Genomic DNA, 18,672 nt, shown 5'->3' with positions numbered 1-18,672 from the left:
CTCAAAAAGGGAAAGGAAGTATAGAATGAGACCCGCACAGAAGTATAGTGTCTAAAGTGCAAAGGCCATGGTCAGGACAAGGATCATTGCCCAATGTATCAGACTTATCTAGGTGGAGGAGGTCCTGTCCCCCTGAAGCAAGAAAATACAATTGGGATGAGTACAAATGTGATACCATGGTGTGATATCTGCCAGATCACAGGAAAACATACAATGGAGAATTGTCATTTGTTACAAAAAAATTTCTAGACTCCCCAGCAATTATTTTGCAAAATTTGCAAATTTTTCAGTCATGACGAGCGCAATTACTGAAGTTATGAATTAATGATGGACAAAAAATCGACATATAGAGTATAGATGGAGGCACATCCTCGGTAGGATCAAGGTGAAACTACATCACATGGATAATTCCAGGGATGATGAAGAGGAAGAGGAGGAGGATCTGGAAGACATCGTCGCTAGATAATTTATTACAATTATGGAGAACCAGGTCACTTTGTGCGAGATTGTCAGAATCCAATGCATCCCTCTTGTCAATATTGTTGACAGTTTTATCATGTCATCGAATATTGTCCCATGCTCATCGTGAAGATGCAAGAAAAGAAGACCCAAACCCAGCAGCCTACTCAGAACATCCATATTATGAGATCAGAATCATGCGAAGATGGAACCAGTGTTAATATTGTTATGCGGAGTGGTATAGCTACCAGGGAGGACAAAGGGAAACAACCAGAGGAAAATGTATGGGTGCACAAGGCCACTGACAACAAGGATGTATTCGATGTGAATAAAGTAAAGGGAACTTTTATGGAGGTGAAGAGGAGCTTTTCAAAAATAGGAGCTTCTACATCGAAGGCTCAGAGTGCACGCACAGAGAAACTTGCAGAAATAAGTATCGCGCAAGGAATGAATCCCTCATTGTTGACTTATTTCTTACAGACCAGTATGAAGCTCCTAAGGGACCAAAACACAGTAGAGGTACTGCAAGAATTGATGGATAACTGCGTTGGCAAAGGTAGGCCACTGCCTAAACAACGCGCAATACATAAGGTGGAAAAAGGTAAGAAATGGATTGGTCACGAAATGAGATTGACTGCCTATATTGGAGAATTTGAAATGGACCAGTTAATCCTTGATTTAGGGCCTGATGCAAATTTTTTTCTGAAGAAAACCTAGGAAATAATGGGAAAACCAACACTACAGCAGTCCTCGATCTAGCTAGGAATGGAAAATCACAAATGGATTATTCATATGGGGCACCTACATGGAATAACAGTGGATATTGAAGGGACATGCTATATCCAATTTTGAAGTAATCGAAATAGTGGATGAAAATAACCCATACTCGGCACTTATTGGCATTGATTGGGAATTTGATATGAACATAGTCATCAACCTTAAGAAGCGTAGCATGACATTTGAAAAGAAGGAACTAAGGGTTATTGTTCCATTGGATCTGGCTGAGGGTGCACGATATACTGAACCAGTCCGAGATTATTATGAGGAGGATGATATTGAGAAAATCTATAAGCTTACTACGGGGGATGAGTATTGGATCAAACCTATGGCGGATGGAAAAATTACTTGGGAAAGGGACAACTCCTGCAATTCAGATTCAGATGAGGAACTTGAGCACTTGTAGAATAGATTGCATGAGGTCTCATCGTTGCAATGCAACAAGCTCACTAAGCTGATCCGATGTATATCCACTGATGTGTGCAATTTACCACCATATGATGGTTTAGAAGATGTAAATATATTTCTAGATCAATTTGAAAGGGACGTACTGGAGGAACATCGGTTCTAGGCAATAGGCATCGTGCTAAGAGCTATGCCTGCAAGATGGTGGGGTATGCATAAGAACAGCTTTGCAGACTCGAATGAATATCTATGAATGATGAAATTGTGGTTTGGATCTGCCAATACCCACATTACAGAGAAATATACAGGAAAGGATGATTCGCACAAGCATCTAGCTCGATGGACCAAAGCATGGGGAGAAGAACCGCAACCATAATGGGTTCACATATTCTACCACACTTTGGATACTATATGGATGAACTGGTATCTAGAAACAGAAGCTGCGACACGGAACTGCATAATGGAATGTTCTGAAGGAAATTTTTATGTTAACTTCTAGTTTTGAAGATGGATTTGAGTGTATTCTTTAAGCATTACAGGAGATCAGAGCTGCAATATTTAGAATTCCTAAAGAACATGTCACGTGGGTACAACCCGACTGGAGTAGGTAGCTGTGTCATGCGTTGGAATGCTACAATGTCACCACAGAGGAAGGTGAGGAAGGTCCTATGAACATCAATATTCCTAATTCAGAAGGATAGTGTGAAGTCGCAGGGCCTGAGGGGGAAGTCCGTGATATCTCAAAACCATTGAATACTAATCAGATGAATATTGGGTGAAAAGCGCAACCGAAGTTCGCTAACATAGGTGACTATTGGGATGAGGACAAAGTGGACAAAGTTGTGGAGTTATTGTGAGAGTCTCAAAACTTGTTTCCCACAAAGTTCTATGATCTAAAGGGAATAGTAGGTGATCTGGGTGTCATGAAGATCACTTTCGAAGCCACTGAAGCATCGCCCATATCGGATGAATCCTAAGTACAAGGAAAAAGTGCATGAAGAATTGGATAAAATTCTTGCAACCGGGATTATTGAGCTTGTTGAGGAACCGAAATAGGTTAGTCCTATGATGGTTCAGGAAAAGAAAATGAAGGGAGAAATTCAGATCTACATAGATTTAAGAAATTTGAATGATGCTTGTGTCCATGATCCATTTCCTACGCCATTCATAGACAAAGTATTGGAGAATGTTGGAGGTTAGGAAGCCTATTCTTTTACTGATAGGTTCTCAGGGCATCATCAAATCAAAATCGCATCGGAGGATTGGAGTAGGACCACCTTCGCTACAAAATGGGGTTGTGTTCAGTATACAGTTATGCCCTTTGGACTTAAGAATTCCCCTGCAATCTTTTCTAGGGTGGTAGTTGCAGCTTTCAAAGAATTTATTCATAAGTTTTTGGAGGTTTACTTTGATGATTGGACAATGTTTGGGTTAGTAAAGAAACATGTTGCCAGTCTTCGCCTCATGCTAGATACCTGTTGGAAGTATCAGATATCCCGTAATCTGAAGAAGTACATATTCTATGTACCATATGGGATAATTTTGGTCCGTGTTGTCTGTAAGCAAGGGTTGATGGTAGACCCTACCAAAATTCTAGTGATTATCAATTTCAAGGCTCTGAGGAATGTCAAGTAGCTGTGCGTAACATTGGACCATACCAGATATTATAGGAAGTTCATCAAAGCATATGCACAGATCACTGTGCCCATGGAGATATTACTGAAGAAGGATGTGACATTTTGTTGGTACGATGATTGCCAAAAGAGTTTGGATGTCTTGAAGGAACAAATGGTCATGGCACCTATTCTAGTGTTCCCCGACTAGAAGAAGGAATTCCACATACATGTAGATGCATCCTGCATAGCATTAGGAGTTTTTCTAACCCAACCAGGCGTAGGTGATATTGACCATACGATAACGTTTACGAGCAGGAAGTTATCTAAGGCAGAAAAGAATTATGCAACCATAGAGTACGAATGATCATCAACGATGTATGCACTCTAGATGTTCAGGAACTATTTGTTGGGTGCGCACTTTAGAATGTACACAAACCATTGTGCTTTGAAGTACTTGGTCATAAGCTTGTGTTGGGGGGGGGGGGTGGTTTGTAGATGGTTTCTGCTCGTTCAAGAATATCACTTTGAAGTAGTTGTGAAGCTGGGGCGATTAAATGTTGGACCAAATCACCTCTCAAGGATTGAGAATGGTGATGAGCCTACAAATATGGATGAAGGATTACCAGATGCCCATCTCTTTTTATGTGCATCGCAAATGAACACTTTGAAAACATATTCTAGTTCTTTTCTATGGGCACAGCTCTTGAAGGATATATGACACGACAAAAGAAAGAATTGGTGGTCAGGGTTGCAGATTTTTTGTTATTGCAGGGAACTTATATAAAATGGAATTGGATGAAATATTGCATAGGTATGTCTTGGAGTATGAACAACTAAGTATACTTGTTGAAGCACATGGAGGAGTTGTGGGAGGACATTATGCAGCAAGAGAAACTACACAAAAGATCCTACGAGAAGGACTATGGTGGCCAATTGTGCATAAGGATTCCAAGGAGTATTGCAGGGCATGTGGTGTCTGTCAGAGGATGGGGAGGCAGTCACGAAGGGATGAATTTCCTTTAAACCCACATGTGTCATTACAAGAATTTGATAAGTCGTCAATAGATTTCATGAGACCAATTCAACCACTAGGAAAGAAGAGAGGAGTACGATACGTTATTACAGCAACATAATATTTGACTAGGTGATCCGAATTGGATCCATGAAAATTATCAGAGTTATATGGTTGTTTCAAATCATGGCAGACTTCAAAATCTTGTAGACAACGAGCTATCAGAAATAACCTCTGTATAATGGAGAATTGCAGCCAGCACGGAGCGACGAGGACCTTCAATTAAAGTGCACTAACCATTGGCCCATGGGGACCATGCATGGCGCAAAAATGGTAGTTGGGAGGCTCAAACCTAGAAACAGAGGCTATTTCTGATGCACGATTAGCGCAAACCCCTCGAGAATGAAAATCCCTGAGCGCTTGGTCACAAGGGAAACCAGAAAACTATGGGAAAAGCGTTAAAAAAGAAGGCGGGTCCCGTGCTCCAAAACCAGCGGAATATCGGAGGAATTTTGGGCGGTAAGTGGATTTCTCAGAGGACCAAGTGATTCCATACGTTGAACAACACATGTCCAGCGGATGAGAGAGAAAACCGCTCTCATCGCGGGCTAATGTTCAAGCAATTCAACCACGCGATAAGAACGATAACCGTAGGATCTGGAGGCCCCAGATCTAACGGCGGAGATTGCACCCGATGGGAAACCAGATTTGGAGGGGAGAATAAGCTAAGGCATATAAAGATTTGAAGTCCAATTTGACCGCTGAGTTGGTGGATAAATGATTTCACAAAGTAGCTGAAAAAACAAACTGTTCGAGGAAGAGCTGGCGCTCAGTTCATGAGAGGACAAGTGGCTACCTCTTGTGAAACGTTACATAGTGGCGATGACATAGAAGCAGGGAATTCGAAGTGAACAGTGGCAGGTGAACCGAAGGGACAGAAGAGGAAGTGAACATTCAAGGGACGGATTGGCTTTAAGCCATGAAAAGACAAGGACGACAAAAGAGACTGTGAGATAGCAGAGCAAGAAGCAGAGAACAGAAGTCGAGCTGACCTACAAAGCTAAGGCATCATCGAGTAGATAGAATTGAGAATGCTTGAGAGGTTCAAGCAAATCCTTATGAGGATATCAGTCGAGAACTGAGTACTAGATTATACTCATCCCATTAAGACCAGTTGAGGTCGAGACTTGGTAAAGGGGAATCTGTGTACTCTAGTGGCTTGGGGAATCCAAGTACCACCTTGCTAAGCATCATCTACTACAGGAGACTCACATTGAGCTCCTCATTGTAAAAACTCTGCTTAAAATCACAATAAAAGAAAGCCACCACTGAAAGCTAGACCAAGAGACGTAGCCTAGGAGGATTGGGTGAACTCCTTATTAAATTGTTTTGTTTTGCATTTGCTTGTTGTGTTTCTCTTACTGTTTTCCAGTGTTTGTTTATTTTTCAATCTTATCGATCCGTTGCCTAAGATAATAGACACACACACTAGCACATGAGTCTGTAATACCTACATTAATTAACTGAGATCACTCACAAGTGATTTTCAGATCAAGTGGTATCAGAGCTTTAGGTTGTTAAGGTTATACAAGCTTGTGTTGGATTTAGTTGTTGAATGCTAACTAGATCAAAGCTCAAATTAGGATAATGAGAGTTGGTCGAAACTAATCCTGAGATTGGAAGAGTGTATCCTCAAAAGGCAATGTCAGAGGAAGGTTTTGTGGGGCCAGACCCTCAATTTATAGATAGTTTCCTGGCCATAAGGTCCATGGTAGAGGAAATGTATAAGGATTTTAGAAAACATAAAGATGAAGACTCATCAGGCTCTAAACAAGATAAAGGAGAAGAAGAGTCTCTCCTCCATGACCACTCAAAAGGAAAGGGGAAAGAAGAAAGCTTTCTCACACCTCCTAATAGCCCTGAACATAAAAATAAGACATCTTTGATTAAACTAGATGTTAAATTTGATTTACCAATATATGATGGAGAGTTGAATGCAGAAAAGTTGGACAATTGGATCAAAAAAATTGATGTTTACTGTAGAGTGCAGAGTATTGATTCAGATAAGAGCAAGATTCAGCTAGCCAGCCTATGCCTCAGAGGCACTGCCTTAATTTGGTGGGAAGGTAGGACCTAAGCTGACATGAAGAGACATGGTAATACTATTTATGTCTAGAGTGAATCTGTTTCTGCAATCAAAATGTAGTTCTATCCATTAGCCTACCTTCAGCAAGCCATGATGAGCTGGAAAACTCTTCGTCAATTGAATGGGAAAAGTGTACAAGGTTACACCCAAGAATTTAGGAAGAGAGCATTGATCCTAGGAATCTCATTAGACTCACCTGAGACTTTGTTGAAGTATATCGGTGGTCTACACAGCTACATGAGGCACACTATCCTCATGCTTAATCCCACTAGTATAGATGAGGTATCTATTCAAGATACGCATCTAGAAGCTAGAGGAAAGAATGGAAATCCAGAAGTTGGGGGATCATCTCAACCCACTGCAAGTAAGAATAAGGAGAAAAGAAAACAGAAATGGAAAGCAAGGAAGGCCAATACTGCATAGAAAGGCAAGTCTTTATGCACTCACTGTAAGAAGGATGGACATGATGATGAGCACTGTTGGATTCTGCATCTGGAGCTCAAACCTAAGAAGTTCGAGGGCAAGAAGAAGAAGATTGTTGCATCTATTTAGAAAGATTTGGGGTCGAACTCAAGAGATGAAACAACCATTGCAGCCACAGGCATAAAAGGTAAGAATTCTGAAGCATATACTAGTAATTCTACACAATCTACTATTGATGAATAAAATGAGAGAAAAAGACATGAGATTTTCCATATTCGAGTTATTTCCAAAAATGAAAAGATTGATACTTTGTTTGATAGTGGCTCACAAGTAAATTTAATTTCCGAAGAAATTGTAAAGAAGTTGGGATTACTGACTACACCTCACAAGAAACCATACCCATTAGGATGCTTAAGTGATAAAGCACAACTACAAGTGACTAGACAATGCAAACTCAAGTTTTCTTTTGGGTCAACATTTGTAGATGAGGTTGAGTTAGACATAATTCCTTTGGATATATGTGGAATTGTTTTAGGAAGTCCTTACTTGTATGATAGAAAATCTATTTTCTATAGTGCTGAGAACAAGTATCTACTTGTTAATGATGGAATCGAATACTTTGTAAGAGCTCATAAGCTCAAGAATAATTACACTCTCATAAACTCAAGGCAGATGAAACGAATGATAAATTCATGAAAACAATTTTTTATTGATGGTTGTAAAGGAAAAGAAACCTGATAAAACCAATGTATTTTAGGGATGTGATGCTAAACAGCAAGATGATTTAGAAAAATTTGTTTCATAGTATGATATATTGTTTCAAGAACCTAAAGGTCTACCACCCAAAAAGGAAATAGTGCATGAAATTAATTTGCAGCAAGATGCTCCATTGCCTAACATTGGAATGTACAAGTTTTCTGCTTTAGATAATGAAGAAATCAAGAAGCAAGTGCAGGAGTTGCTCGAGAAGGGGTTCATCAGACCTAGCACATCACCATGTGGATCTCCAATCGTTTTGGTGAGAAAGAAAGATGGCTCGTGGAGAATGTGCATTGATTAACAAGCACTAAATAAGATGACAATAAAAAATCGTTATCCCCTTCCTCGCATAGATGATCTATTAGATCAATTGAAAGAAGCTTTTTATTTTTTCTAAGTTAGACTTGCATAGTGGATATCATCAGGTCAGAGTTGCAAAACATGATGCATGGAAGATTGCTTTCAAAACAAAGCAGGGATTGTATGAGTGGATGGTTATGCCTTTTGGCTTAACTAATGCTCCTACTACTTTTATGAGAATAATGAATGATGTACTCAGACCTTTTCTTGATGATTTTGTTATTGTATATCTAAATGACATTCTGGTATTTAGCAAAACATGGGAAGAACATTTAAAGCATGTTAAGTAGACACTAGATGTTTTGAAAAGAGAAAAACTTTATGTTAAACTCTCAAAATGTGAATTTGGAAAAACATCTTTGAATTATTTGGGACATATAGTAGGGGGTGTTGAATTGAAGATAGATCCCTCTAAGGTGGCAGTCATTGTAAACTGGCCTAAACTCAAATCTACTACAGAATTTAGGAGCTTCTTAAGAGCAGCACAATATTGGAGAAAGTTCATTTCTAACTTTTCCTTAATTGCAGCTCCCTTACATGCTTTAACAAGATTGAACAAGGTGTTTCAGTGGGGAGGCAAACAGCAGAAACCCTTCGACACCTTGAAATAAAAGATTGTACAACACCAGTACTAGCACTGCCTGATCTTCAAAGACCCTTTCAGATCCAAACGGATGCCAGTGACTATGCCATGGGAATAGTGTTGATACAGCACGGTAAACCCATATGTTATCATTCTGAGACATTTAATTCTGTAGTAGTTAACTATCCTACATATGATAAAGAATTGTATGCATTAGTATAGAGTGTGAAAAAGTGGAAACATTACTTAATGGGCAAAGAGACAGTAATACATACTGACCATCAACCACTTCAATATCTATACTCCCAAACTAAGTTGCATGAATCAAGACACTATAGATGGACGGGTTTTCTACAACAATTTCATTTAGTCATCATATATAAAAAGGGCATACACGATAAAGTTGCAGATATGTTATCAAGACCCATTATAAATGCATCTAGTATACTTAAGCATAATTCTATGTTACATGAGAGCTACATTGAACAATATGCTCAAGATATAGACTTTAAATATGTATATGCAACTTTAAGTCAAGGCAAACGAGTAGAAGAATTGTATTATCATATTAAGGACCGACTCCTATATCATTATGGGAAGCTATGGATTCCACAAACTGAGAGAGTAAAGATAATTCGAGAAGCACACACTTCTCTAATATCAGGTCACTTTGGGGTAAGTAAAACGGTTGCACAGCTGCAAAAGTTTTGTTATTGTCCAAGAATGAACGAGACAGTTTCTAGATATGTAAGAGGGTGTACTATGTGTGCTAAAAGCAAGCCCAGCAATTGAAAACTAGGCTTATACACTCCATTACTAGTACCTTCTCATCCTTAGGAAAGTGTTTCCATGGACTTTGTTGGAGGACTGCCCAAATCTAGGAAAGGTCATGATTATCTGTATGTTTTTGTGGATAGGTTCAGCAAAATGTGTATTTTGATACCTTGTAATAAACAGATTACAATTGAACAAACTGCAAAACTGTTCTTGCAACATGTATGGGTTCATTTTGGATTACCCACTTCGATTATATCTGATTGAGACACTCGATTTGTGGGAAATTTTTGGTCAAGTCTGTGGGAACTGATGGACACCAAACTGAAGAAAATCACACCTTTCCATCCACAAACTGATGGTCAGACAGAAGTAGTCAACAAGACAGTGATCCAGTTGCTTAGAGGATATTGCAACAAACATCCTAAGCTTTGGGATGAACATTTGTGTTATGTGCAACATGCTTACAACAGAGCCAAACATTCTTCTACACAGAGATCTCCTTTTGAGACATGTTTTGGTTTCACACCAAGGTCACCCTTGGATTTTGTCTTTGGTAAGGACACAACAGTTGAGCGACACAACGATGTGGACAGGGAAACAAGGTTCATTGAAAAAATCCAAGAGATCCACCAAGCAGTATAGGAATAGCTAGAAAAGAGCCAGGCTAAATACAAGGCAAGACATGACAAGCATCGGATGGAGCATAGTTTCCAAGTTGGTGATCAAGTCTAGATGTATATCAGCAAGGAAAGGATGCAAGGTGAAGGTAAAAAGCTAAATCCTATCAGGTATGGACCTTTCAAGATACTTGAGAAAATTGGTGAGAATGATTTTTGTCTTGATCTACCAGCTTACATGCACATCTACTCAATCATAAAATAAAAGAGCTTGAGATTGTTTGAACCTTCACTAATTGAGATCCCGAAGAGCAGAGTCAATTGCCTTCCATTGATGACCTGCTACCTGAATATCTTAATGAATTGTAGGAAGACATAGTTATGTACAGGAAGGTGAGAACGATGTGCATGGGAGATGTTGAGTACCTCAGAATTGGGCTCAGGGGTTCAAAGAAAAGCAATGCAAAATGGATAGAGATTAGACAAGTGAGACAATTGTATCCTCACTTAATTGCTGCTTAAAAACCAACTTTTGGTGGTCCAAAAGCTTTTTCAGTGGGAAGGTCGTGATCCAAATTGGATCCATGAAAATTATCAGAGTTCTATGACTGTTTCAAATCATGATGGACTTCAAAATCTTGTAGACAACGAGCTATCAGAAATAACCTTTATATAATGGAAAATTGCAGCCAACATGGAGCAACGAGGACCTTTGGTCAAAGTGCACTGACCGTTGGCCCATGGGGACCATGCATGGCGCAAAAATGGAAGTTGGGAGGCTCAAACCCAGAAACAAAGGTTGCTTCTAATGCATGATTAGTGCAAAGTGCTAATCGCGCATCATTGGGAAAAACCCCCTGAGAAGGAAAAGCCCCGAGCGCTCAGTCACAAGGGAAACCAGAAAACCATGGGAAAAGCGCTAAAACAGAAGGCAAGTCCCACACTCCAAAACTGGCAGAATATCGGAGGCATTTCAGGTGGTAAGCGGATTTGTCAGAGGACCAAGCGATTCCATAAGTTGAACGATGTGTGTCCGACGGATGAGAGAGAAAACCACTCTCATCACGGGCTAATGTTCGAGAAAGTCAACCACGTGATAAGAGCGATAACTCTATTACACAAAATATCGTCACCACGACTATTTGCAGTCAGTATGGGTCTATCATCATTCATACTGTCCTCCTAAGCAAGTCTCATACCTCAGCTCTTCATGTCAAGCTTTGAGAATGAGAGAAAGACCTTAAAAATAATTAAAGTTCTGGTTTCACACTTTCTCTCACTATTGCCTGTGGTCCCGCACCCCCTGTTCATATTACCTGCGGACCTGCCCGCTCTATCTCTAAAGGAGTGGGTGCGGACCCCTGTGAAAGTAAAAAAGGTGCAAGTTTATTCTAAAAAACTCACTTTGGGTTAATTCTAGATGATTCTAGAAGGAATTTTCACGTGGATGGTTCGCTCTTAGGTGGTTCATGCATCCCAAAAGAGAAGGAGCTAATCCCTTGATGAGAGGAGCTATCCCTTTGAAGGAGGGCTTTATCCCTTTGAAGGTGGACCTAGTAACTTCCCTCCATTGCACTATAAATTAAGGCATTGGGCTGGTTGCTAGAGAGGTTAGAAGCTGAACATTTTGAGGGTAAATGCTGGTGGAATTGAGACTTCCTAGTTAAGCTTGAGAGGAGAGATCACATACCTTTTGGCTTCATTGGGAAGAGAGTGAAACTTGTCAAAGTAGAGGAGACTTCTTGTTGGACCCTGGGAGGAGCTTGTACAACATCAAGGAACAGGTTGTAAAGTTCTTCTTTGATTTGAATTAATACAATCAGATTCATTTTTCTCAACAAATTGTCTTATGTCATTTGTTTCATGAATTCCTTGATCATCATGATAAGTATGCTTTATGATATTGGCTTTTCAGGTGCTATTTAATTTGTGTGCTTGTTTGTGTTTGTAGATTCGCTACAAGGGAGCTCATTTGGATCAAAGGAGCGAGGCTTCCACAAACTTGCATTGGACCCAAGGTAGGCCTAAAACACTTGTTTGCCTTTGTTTATAAATTGCATATTTAGAGAAAGATAGTTTTTGATTGGCTTGCTTGTCACTAGATATCATTAGATACTAGGGAGATTGGTCTTGTCCGCAAGAATGACTCATTCCTTGTGACAAAATGGTGACTCCACTGGGGACTTGATTTCTTGATTTGCTTTACTTTGACCTGAGAAACTGTTTTTGTTTTTGTTTTTGTCTTGTTGTGTGTGGAATTGGGTAGATTTAGTAGATCTTGGATTATTTTTTGTTTTTCATACTTTTGGGAGAGGACCGCACCCTCGGCTTGCAACACAGTGACGACCTATCCACACTTTTGCTTTTCACACAGAGCAGTACCGCACCTGTGTGAACTGCAGGCTTGCGGACCCTGTCAAAATTTTGGAAAACTTGAGATTTTCTCTTTCAGTCAGCTTAGGATTTGTTTAGGTATTGTTATCCCTTGCCCAGAACTACATGTGACTTGTCAGGAACTTTTCTTAGGTTAATTCCATTAGTATTAGGGTTTTAGGTGAAATTCCTAGAAGTTTTGGTTACCGGGCTTTATTTTCGTTTTGGTCTTGTAGTAGCTCAGAGCTTAGAAGCCTTAGAAGCCTCATATCACCTTGGTTTTTATTGGCCTTCTTATGAGTCTGGCCATTTGCAAAATCTACCTTTATTGAGGAATCCATCTTGTGTTTCTCTTTGCGAAACTTCGAAACGACTTGTGTTAAAAGTTTTGGATTTCATTTTTAGAAAAGAAAACAAAAATTGGTTGTTTTTTGATTGATTTGTGATTCTGGACAAATTAGTCCTTAGTTTGCTTATAGCTAACTAAAACATCCTTGAAAAGAAATCTTGTAAGCTTTTACTTCAAATAGTTCTTAGAATTTGTAGATCTCAAGCTTAGATTTTTCCATAGTTTTGAGTGTTTTATAAAAATAAAAAAATCTCTTTTGGAAAAAGTTTGTTTTGTAGTATTTGAGTGTTTGAAAGAAAAGGGAATTTTTTGTGAACATAACTAGTTGTCTCGTTTTGAGTGCTTTGGAAAAGACAAAAAGCTCTTCTTTTTATTTGTTTGTTAAGGAAAATATTTGTGTTTACAAGCATTTGCATTCTCAAACTCTTTCCTAGCTAGAAATTCATTGAAGGGAAAAGATTGCTTACCATCTTAAGTGCATTTTTTTTAGTGATTTCGAGTCGAGTCTTCACACCATAAGTTTCATCTCCGCACCTCTTGACTTAAATAAAAACCAATAAAAATAATGCTTAAAGTAAAATCTATCTAGTAATCTTTTTATTTCTAGGGCTCTATTACACCAACATAGCTTAAGCTAGTATCTTGGAGTAGGGAGTAATTAACTCTCCAAGATAGTAAAAAAAACAAGTAGTTGTATCTTGCGGTAGGAGAAAAATCCAATTGTTATATCTATGCTCTGGGAAAGCTCCTCTTAAAGGAGAAGTACGAGATCGTGTCCGAACCAGTGTGGGAATCAATCCTTCCTCATTGGGAACGACGCCAGATATTCACGTATTAAAAACGGTAAACCTCGGATTAACCATTGTCGAGGAGCCTGGGGTCACTTGTTGGTAAACCTTGGATTATTTCAAGGAGCCTTCAAGGGGATTGAGCTTGTTACTTTTCCCTTGTGTGCATATCGGATCGTAGATTGTTCCCCCAGGTATATTTGTTTCCATTGGTAACCATAGTGACCATATTCTATAGGATTCTTTCCTAAGGTGACGGTGGAGGGAAGATCCACTGTACCTGGAGTAGACGTCAGCTAGACTCACTTGGATTTTCTGGGGGGTTCTCTTCACTCGAGATAGTTTAGTGGAGAAACTTGTGCCAGTCTATTCATTAAGCAGGTTGCCGGGGTAACTGTTCCAACCGCCATTTCTGTATTAAACTCTGTGACATTGGATTTCACCACCAACTAGAGTTTTCAGTACATAAAGTTACTGTTTGTGTGTGGTTTGATCTCCTAGATCCTTTAGGTGTGTGATTCAAAATTTGTTTGGTTCTTTAGAGGCTTTAGGTGGTTTTCATTGAGATTTTTCTTTGTTTGCGTGTGAATTAGTTAAAATATTTAATCGTGGTTAAATTACCAAGGAAGTCCCGTAGACTTCGGGGCCAACCTCCTGAGTTTTCACCAATCCAGCTTGAAGGGTTTCGAGCCCTTGTAACTCCTAGAGACAGTAGAGTTGGGTCACCTGAAGAAGGAGAATCTTCTTTAGTGGTACATCCTGATTATCAAGCTCTAGTAGTAGATTATAATCCACAATCTGTTTCTATTTCCGAAGTTATTGGTAGTTTTTCATCTACTAGAGATTTAGGTGAGGAGCCTGATATATCCAAACCTGAAACTGAATTTGCTGCTACGCCAACATCGGGATTTGCCTCTCCAACTTCTAGTGGTCCTGTTTCACCCAGGGTAGAAAGAATAATTACCTAGAATCTTCATTCTGGACTTATATCTATTGAAGAACTTGCTACTCTGGAAGAAGAAGGTATCCCTATCCCTGAAAATCAACCTGTTATAGAACTTAGGGAGCTTGAATCGATCTTTTATAGTCCACCTAGGAGCAGTGCTTGGTATCTTTCATTGACCAATTTTTTGGAAAACCCGGGACTAAGTTTTTCACCACCTCGTATTCCTTTTCACCCAACACCTAGGGGTTACTATCCTCCGTTAAATATGTCAAGACAGTCGTCCATGTTTTCTCAATCTCCAAAAACCTTTTTATACAGCGGTCCTTATGTTCCCTCTGGGTATCAATCACTCACTGGTACTTTTTCGGGAGCATCTCCTCAACCTATTGAACAAGGGTTATTAACTGGAAATAATGGAACTAAGTCGTTGAGTGTAGAATATATTCTCATGATGTCAGGTACTATTCCTAATCCTCAACCTCAAGGTGGCCAGTTACCGCCTGGGGGCAGCCTCAAAGTCCTCAATTATCGCTTGGGGGGAAATCTCAAGGTACCCAATTTATGTCTGGGGGGCAACCTCAAGGACAATACATACCTACGGGATAGTATGTTCCTCAAGGTCAACCCCAGACTCAATATGTACTTCAAGGTCAACCCCAGTATCCATATGTACCTCAAGGTCAACCCTAGTATCATTACGTGCCTCAAGGTTATCAACCTCAAGTTCAGTACCCAACCCAAGGTTTCTAACCACCTTCCAGTCAATCATATGTCCAAGGAGCTGGAAATGTACCTTTGAATTATCAACCCTACCCTCAACCCGGTTATGGTCCTCAATATTCTCAACCTATTATGGGTCCGCACCCTGGAATGAACTTAGTGTGGGATCCATATCAATCTCAACAGGTCTTGCAACCGAATGTACAGTTGTCATCTCAAACTAGACAACCCTTGGTTTCTGGTTCACCCCAGCAACCTGTCCAGTCTACTATTCAAACTTCTGCACCTTCTGTAGTTTCTCATTTTGGGCCTAGTACGCCTTGTACTCCGCCTCAAACGACTGCTGCAACTGATGCAACATTTGTTCAATCTACCCCACCTACTTCTGGAGTATCGACAGCTCGGGTTTCTACTGTTCCTGTATCAACTCCTCAAACATCTTTACCTCAGTCTGGATCCACAATTCAAACTTCGGTTCAAATGCCTGTAGGACAACCTGGTCCAAGTACAGTTTTCACAATTCAACCTCAATTTACTTATCAACCGTACCAAGGATAGTACCAATTCGGTCCTGCTGTGCAGCAGCCAGTCTATCAGTATCAACCGTACCCTGGGTATACATATCAACAACCTCAACAACCCCAGTACGGTCCAGTTAATCCTAGTTTTCTGGGAGGATATAATATCCCAAATGCAATTCCAATTCCTAGTTATCCTAGATATCCTCCACCTGGGGCTGGTCTCATGACTCAGGGTTTCAGGGACCCTAATTGTCAGTTACCGTTTATTGCAACTTTGGATTCGCCTAACTTGTCGCGCCTTACGAACGATCCAATTAACTATCTTCCGTTTTGGCCGCCAATGTCGAATAAGTTGCCTAGTGATATTCCTAAGTTTGAAGGCAAATCAGGAGAGGACCCGTCGAACCATGTGATGACTTATCATTTCTGGTGTGCGTCTAATTCCATTTCAGATTATTCAATCCGTTTAAGGGTTTTCCATTACACTCTAATTGGTCTTGCGGACAAGTGGTACATTGAGTTACCGCGATCCACTTTTTATAACTTTAGTCAGTTAGCTACTTCGTTTTTAACTCATTTTCAGTTGCCAGTCAAATATGACAATGGCACGGAATTATTAACTTCATTAAAGCAGTCAACGTCCACTTACATTTCAGATCATATTCATGAATGGAGACGTCGACGACATTTAGTGAAGGTTTTTATTTCGGATCAGATCTTAGCTGAATGGTTTGTAAAATCTTTATTACCAAAGATCACTGAGGATGTAGCTAAGGTCGGAGTCATTACTGAAGAGCAAGTAATTGCTCAAGCTCAGTACCTTGACTTATTTTATACGTAGTTAGGTATGTTACACGAGAAAATCCCCGATCTTCCTAAACAAAATCAAATAACTGTAGCTCCTTCAAGGTCTCATGCCGCTGATGGTATGATTGGTATGGTTAATACCAAAAGTAAGAAGAAATCTTCCAAGAACTCTTCTCCTATCATAACATTACCAGATTCCCCGACAGGAGATTCTTTCGTGGAAATTTCCGCCAATATTCATGTTGTAGAGTCATCTATAGCGAAATCAAAATCCAACGGTAAGAATAAAGGGAAGAAGAAAAATAAAACAGATAAAAATTTGAAAGAGAAACCAGAAAAACTAGAATCAAATGATGAGAAACACAAACCTCGTTATCCTTGTCTCATTTGTGACGAAGAGCATTTTACAAGAGACTGCCCTCATCGTACAGAGGTTGCGAAAATTGTCAAAGGTTCCCAAACACCTGCTGTTTTGAAGGATCCTTTTCCTAGTCAAGACAGTAAGATGATAGGTTCTTCCTCAAATGCCTCCGAAGAACCCAAAATGATGATGTCCCATGTTAGGATTGCGACTCGATTGCATGATTATGGAATTAAAAGTCCTGTTGATGGTAAAGAAGCAGAATCTTCTCATTCGAACCCATCAACCTCAGCTCCTGGTTTCGATCCACTACAAATCGAGAAACCTAACCCAGACTTAGTAATCAAACCGCCCGCCAAGGGTATACTTCGAAAGTCAGCTTTCAATCCACATGCAAGAGTGGCTCAGAACTATAACATTGTTGAAGATTTGGTTGTTTCACCTTTAGCAATGTTGGCTTTGGAAGTGCTACAATCATGTCCAGCACAGCATAAATTACTGTTGTCGGCTATAGGAGCTATTGACATTCAGGACTCGAACCTTATAATTTTCGATCTAGAAAATAGTACACCGCGCTTACCTCATCAAATGGCTTTCCAGATCCCAGTGTTAGTCAAAAACAGACCTTGTTATAGGACTGTGATTAATGAGGGAGCCTCAACGTGTATTATGTCGATACAGTGTTGGAGATCGCTTGGTTCTCCTTCGCTAAATCAATCCCCAACGATTCTAAAGGCCTTTGATGGCCGTGGGTTTCATCCTTTTGGCATTCCACAGGATTTACCTATAGGGGTTGAAGGCAAAACTGTTAATCTAGATGTGGAGGTGGTTGATGCCTCTTTAGATTACAACCTTCTCTTGGGTCGTAGTTGGTATTACGTTATAACAACTGTCGTTTCACCGGTCTTTTGGCTTATATAGTTCCCTCATAATGGAAATATCGTAACTATAGACTAGCTAACTTACTTTTCATCCGACCCAGCCTCTTCTGAAAGTATTCAGCATGTCGGCAAAACAACTATCCCGTATAAGGATGTTGGAGTAGGACTAGTTAAAGATTCTGGTTTACTGGGAACTTTTCCTTTTCCTCCTATCAACGTATCATATTCTACTGTAACCATTCATATAATTTCGTCAGATACCATTGTTTATGATGATCCTTGGATCGTACCTTCCGAATCTGAGATAGACTCATTTGGTGATGTTATGCCTTTGAGTCCATATGAAATTGCGTATCAGGCCATGCAATCGTTTTCCGACCCATCTTCAACCAAAATTGACTTAATGAATGTGGTCCATGAGGAATCACTTTCAACATCAAACTCAGATTCAATAACTTTTTCCGAACTTTTTCACACTGATGAGCAAATTCATGAAATCCTATGTGTCTATGACTTACCATGGGAAGATCTTCATTTTTACCCGAGAGTGATCGTTTTGAAAATGATTTTTCATCTATTTTTACGACTGAATATGTCAAGGAACCTCAGAATCCAATGAAAAATCTCGATTCAGAGTTAAATTTGGGAAACATTTCTCGAACTATTTCTATTGATATTTCGGCTAAGCCTGGAATTGTTGAAAACATTCATATAGGTGCCTCTTGTACGGAAAACGAAATTCAAACATACAAGGCCCTATTTCAAGAATTCTGCGACGTGTTTGCCTGGTCATATGAGGAAATGACAGGAATTGACCCCGCAATTGTTGTTCATGAAATCAAAACTTACCCGGATGCTAAACCCGTTCGGCAACGTTTGCGTCAGATTCACGTGTGAAAAGCTGCTGCTATTAAAGCAGAAGTTGAAAAATTACTCAAAGCAGGTTTCATTTATCCGATTTCGTTAACGGATTGGGTATCGAATATTGTTCC

This window comes from Pinus tabuliformis, chromosome 4_1 (genome assembly GCF_031772625.1).
Source record: "Pinus tabuliformis cultivar Carrire ecotype Pingquan chromosome 4_1, CPIR1, whole genome shotgun sequence".
NCBI classification, from domain to species: Eukaryota; Viridiplantae; Streptophyta; class Pinopsida; order Pinales; family Pinaceae; genus Pinus; species Pinus tabuliformis.
Note: the sequence above shows the minus strand (reverse complement) of the source record.